We start from the raw sequence: 5,784 nt of genomic DNA, 5'->3' as shown, positions 1-5,784 counted from the left end.
TTATTCTCACTAATAATTAAAACACATTTTAATTATTAATCCTTTTTCTAAACTCTTTAGAAATAATTCTCTCACTTGATTTAATTTCCAAAAATTAAATTCTTAATTAATAATATTAAGAACCTTTTCTTAATTAATTTATAATCAATTAAATCTCATTTAATCAATTATTAAATTTGCCAATTAATTATTTATTTCGTAAATAAATAATTATCCGCCATTATTAATTAATTCCTCCACCATTAAATCATTCTCTTTTATGGTGTGACCCTGTAGGTTCAATATTAAACCGGTAGTAGAAATAAATAATAATAAAACTATTTTATCATTATTTATATAAATTCTCAAATTCATTAAATATGATTAATTAATTAATCATATTTATTCTACATCGTGAGCGATACTTCTCAGTATATCGCGACTATCCGGATAATACAAATTCACTGCTTAGAATACCAAGAACCTATTCACTAGTAGTTACCGTACAATTAATTCCTTCTACCCTGCAATGTCATGATTAAATACAAGGCATGGAACTTGTGTCAAGCCTATCTTATTTAATCACTTGCTTTCCCATTCATTATGCTTAGTTCTATTTAACGTAAATTAGAAACTTCTTTCTAATTTCATTCACTATGGCCAGAGATTCCTGAACTAACATAAGTGGATCAGCATTGAATATTCTCTTCCTTCACTGGAAGGGGTAGATCCTTTATTGATCATACGCTATCTTCGTGTACAAATTTCTATACCCAGTAGAGCCCTTATAATTGTCCCTTGAGACTAAGAACTAAACCAAAGCATAGTTCAGTGTACACAAGATGACTATGATGACCTCAAGTCTAAGGATACTTGTACAACTATCACTATGTGAACAAATGCTGACACGTGAGTGAACTCCATCAGTTGTTCAGCTGTGTGAGTCATGTTCAGTGAACTTATTCTATAATAAGCACCTACATACTAGTTATAGTGTCACCACACAAATGTCTATGAGAACAGACATCCTTCATAATGAAGCAAGCATAGTATGTACCGATCTTTGCGGATTATTAATTACCAGTTAGTAATCCTACGACCAGGAACTATTTAAGTTTAGAGTTATCATCTTTTAGGTCTCATTATTATGATCTCATCACAATCCATAAAAAGCTTTACTCTAAACTGTGGTATATCTTATTTAAACATTTAAATAGATAGAGCCCGCAATAAAAACAAAAAAAGTCTTTTATTAATATCAATGAAATCAAAACAGATTACATAAAAGTTATTCCTAAATCCTCATACATGATTGGACTTAGGACATATCTCTTTTAACTTGGAGTCCCAAATCTTGTGAATATCTGCTTATGAAGAAAATTTAGCACTACCTTCGCATCATTTGTCGGCAAAGCCTTGACTTCCACCCATTTCGAGACATAATCAACTGCCAACAAAATATACTGATTATTGCAAGATGAGACAAATGGCCCCATGAAAGAAATTCCCCAAACATCGAAGACCTCAACCTCGAGAAGCACATTAAGAGGCATCTCATCCCTCTTGGACATATTAACAACCCGTTGGCATCGATCACACTTCAAAACAAACTGATGCGTATCCTTAAACAATGTACGCCAAAAGAATCCCGCTTGAAGGATATGAGCTGCAGTCTTTTCTCCACCATAGTGGCCTCCATAAACAGTCAAATGATAGTCTCGCAGGATCCCCCCGTTTCGCTGTACGGAATACATCTCCTGATGATTTGGTCAGCTCCTTGCCTAAACAAAAATGGCTCATCCCACATGTATTACTTCACCTCATGAAGAAACTTCTTCCTTTGAGCAGAAGACAAATATGGAGGCCTAATATTGCTCACAAGGTATTTCACAATATCTGCGAACCATGGTTCTTCTTCCTACACCCCAAACAACTGCTCATCGGGAAAAGACTCATTTATTAATATCTTATCTTGTGAAGTTGCACTTGGAACTTTTAAACGAGAGAGATGATCAATGACTTGATTCTCAGTACCTTTCCTGTCCTTGATCTCTAACTCAAATTCCTAAAGTAAAAGAACCCAACGAATTAATCTAGGCTTCGAGTCCTTCTTTGAGATGAGATAGCGAATAGCAGCGTGATCAGTGAAAACCGTCACCTTCATCCCAAGCAAATAAGATCGAAACTTCTCAAAACTGTAGCCAATGGCTAAGAGTTGTTTCTCAACAGTAATATAGTTTAGAAGCACCATTGAGGGTCTTACTAGCATAGTAGACCACATGAAATATGTTGTTCTTTCTCTGCCCAAGCACTGCTCCAACTGTATAGTCACTTATATCGCACATCATCTCAAAAGGCTCATTCCAATCAGGTGCAGTTATGACAGGTGTCGTGATTAAATTCTTCTTTAAGATCTCGAAAGCAGCGAGGCACTAGTCATCAAACTTGAAAGGAACATCTTTATCTAGAAGATTGCGCAATGGTTTAGAGATTTTAGAGAAGTCCTTGATGAACCGCCTATAGAAACCCGCATGACCAAGAAAGCTGCGGACTCCCTTGACAGAAATTGGTGGAGGAAGGTTTTCAATGACCCCCACCTTGGCCTTGTCCAGCTCATGCCCAGCCAACTTATCAAGCATCTGATCAATAAAAGGAAGAGGGAAGTAATCTTTCCTCGTGGCTTTATTCAGCTTCCTATAATCCATGCACACTCTCCACCCCGTCACTTTCGAGTAGGAATGAGCTCATTCTTCTCATTAGCAACAACTATGATACCTCCTTTCTTCGGCACACACTAAACTGAACTCACCCAAGAACTGTCAGAAATAGGATAGATGATCCCTTCATCTAGCCACTTGAGAATTTCCTTCTTCCCAACCTCTTTTATTATCAGATTGAACCTTCTCTGCTGCTCCATAGTTGGCTTATTACCTTCCTCTAGTAGAATCTTATGCATGCAATAAGAAGGACTGATTCCCTTGATATCTACTATAGTCCATCCAATTTCCGATTTGAACTCTCTCAAAATTCTCAAGAGCTTTTCCTCATCACTACCTGAAAGGTTAGATGCAATAACAGGAAAAGTAGATGCATCACCTAAAAAAGCATACCTTAAGTGTTCAGGCAACGGTTTAAGCTCGAGTATATGAGCTTCCTCAATAGAAGGACATTCCAAGAGATTCAAAAGGCATATCCAACCTTCTCTTCCAAAAAGAAGCATTCAAATATTGCAACTACTCATCACCTTCGTCATCTTCACTATATAAATTCCCCAACAAGGCCTTCTCTAAGGCATCAGACCCTAACATTTGATTAAGTTCTGAAGTAACCACATAATCGACCAACTCCACTTTTAAGCACTCCTCATTTTCAGTCGGGAATTTCATGGCATTGAATACATTAAAAGTCACATCCTGATCCAGTCTCGCTTGGTAAGCTCACCCTTCTACACATCTATCAAGGTCTGGCCAGTGGCCAAGAATTGTCTTCCCAAGATTATGGGAATCTTCTTATCATCCTCGAAATCAAGAATTACAAACTCACCAGGAAAGATGAGTTTGTCCACCTTGACCAAGACATCCTCCAGAATGTCTCGTGGATATATAATAGAGTGATCGGCCAACTGCAAGGACATATAAGTAGGTTTTGGATCAGGTAAATCCAACTTTTTGAAGACAAAAAAGGGCATCAGATTGAAGCTAGCTCCCAAATCACACAAACACTTGTCAAAGGACAAGTTTCTGATAGTGCAAGGAATAGTGAAGCTTCCGGGATCTTTAAGCTTTGGAGGTAACTTCTGTTGCAACACAGCACTGCACTCCTCCATGAGAGCAACGGTCTCTAAGTAATCAAGCTTCACTTTCTGAGAGAGAATACCTTTCATAAACTTCGCATAACTAGGCATATATTTAAGAGCTTCAGTGAAAGGTATATTGATATGAAGTTTCTTGAACACCTCCAGAAACTTCTCAAATGGCTTATCCAACTTTTTCTTCTACATCCTCATAAGAAAAGGAGGGGGAGGATAGATCTATTTTTCCCCTATATTACCCTCAGGAGGAGTGTGTTTCATAATAGTCTTTCTTGGTTCCACTTCTGCTTCATTCTGCACTTCTTCCTCAACCACAGCTTCATCTTCCGAAACTTGAGATTTTTCAGGATTTGTAACCTTCCTAGACCTCAATGTGATTGCCTTAACCTGCTCTTTAGCTCACTTCTTGCCTGAAACTTTTGTGTCACTAGGTAGTGAGCCAGGTTGATGATTCAGCAAGGCATTGGCAATCTGCCCAATTTGATTCTCCAAGGTATTGATAAACACCGCTTGGCTCTTGTACATGAGCCTCAACTTCTCCAATTCATATTTTTCACTAGATTGTTGCAGCCGGAGTTGTTTTCTTGGTGCATATAGTGGTTGCTGAAACCCAGAAGGGTTGTATTTCTTTGCTGCATACGGCTGATAAGGTTGTTGTACCAGATTCTGAGTATTGCTCCAGCTGAAGTTAGGATGATTACGGATGTTGGGATGATAGGTGGCTGGAAATAGTTGATGTGGCCTCTGAAAGTTACTCACGAACTGAGCTGATCACTAGAAATAACACACTGCTCTATCTCATGGGTACCATCATAAAGCTCACAAACACTAGTGATCTGATTAACTCCATAATTAGGCAAATAACCCACCTTCATCGTCAAAGCCTTAAGCTGAGCAACTATATCAGTAGCTGCATCTACCTCCAGAATTCCTGCTACCTTACCTTGAGTTAGTCTCTGAGATGGATTCTAATATTCATTAGCAGCCATTAGTTCAATTAATTCATAAGCTTCATTGTAGCCTTTAGCCCACAAGGCTCCACCTGATGCATGCTACATCAAGTATGGGTCTAGAAGTTGCACCCAAACCATTATAGAAGCAGTTAATGATCATCCAGTCAGGCATCCCATGGTGAGGACACTACCTAAGTATCTCCTTATATCGCTCACAAGCCTCACATAATGACTCTCCAAAATGTTGCGCAAATTGAGTAAGAGCATTCCTGATTGCAGCTGTCTTTGCCATAGGAAAAAACTTAGTAAGGAATTTTTAAGCGAGTTCTTCCCATTTGGTGATAGAGCCTGGTGGTAGAAAATGTAACAAGCTCTTAGCTTTATCCCTCAAAGAAAACGGGAAAAGCCTTAGCTTAATAGCATCTTCAGTAACATTGTTGAATTTGAAAGTGTTGTAGATATCGATGAAATCTCTAATATGCATGTTGGGATCTTCCATTGGAGAACCCCCAAACTGAACTGAATTATGTATCATCTGAATCCTGCTAGCTTTGATTTCAAAAGTGTTATCCGCGATGGCTGGTCATACAATGCTAGACTGAATATCATTGATCTTCGGATGAGAATAGTCCATGAAAGCCTTCGTATTTGCTTCTGGTTCACCCATTGCAACAAGAGCTTCTTCTTCAACTTTCTCCTCAACAAAGATTTCTTCAACTACTTCCTCCTCTGCTTTTTCTAGTGTTCTCTTTCGAAGTTCAGAACGCGTTAGCATACATGCTCTCTAGAGTACCTGAAAAAGCAACAAACAACGAGTAACAAAAATATCCGAGTCAACGAACTTTAACGAACACTGATGTTAAGCACATAAACTAAAAATTAACACCGAGTCCCCGGCATTGGTGCCAAAAACTTGTTAAGAAGAAAACACGTGCTAATATTCACGCAAGTATACACGATCTCAAGTAATATAGAATTATTTCTATTTCGTTCCCAGAGAGACTAGTTTAGGTTAAGTTTAATCAATATACTTAAGCAACA

At 38.1% G+C, this 5,784-nt stretch overlaps 1 non-coding gene across 1 annotated transcript; it reads left to right on the top strand.

The window, feature by feature from the left end:
- Positions 1-4,913: 4,913 nt before the first annotated feature.
- Positions 4,914-5,020, top strand: LOC141681122 (small nucleolar RNA R71). The gene has a single exon (XR_012558564.1). It is a non-coding gene; the product is annotated as a small nucleolar RNA R71 (small nucleolar RNA).
- Positions 5,021-5,784: the final 764 nt, after the last annotated feature.

The sequence above is a fragment of the Apium graveolens genome, chromosome 8 (assembly GCF_009905375.1).
Source record: "Apium graveolens cultivar Ventura chromosome 8, ASM990537v1, whole genome shotgun sequence".
Lineage (NCBI taxonomy): Eukaryota > Viridiplantae > Streptophyta > Magnoliopsida > Apiales > Apiaceae > Apium > Apium graveolens.
This window is presented reverse-complemented; position numbering and strand designations above follow the sequence as displayed.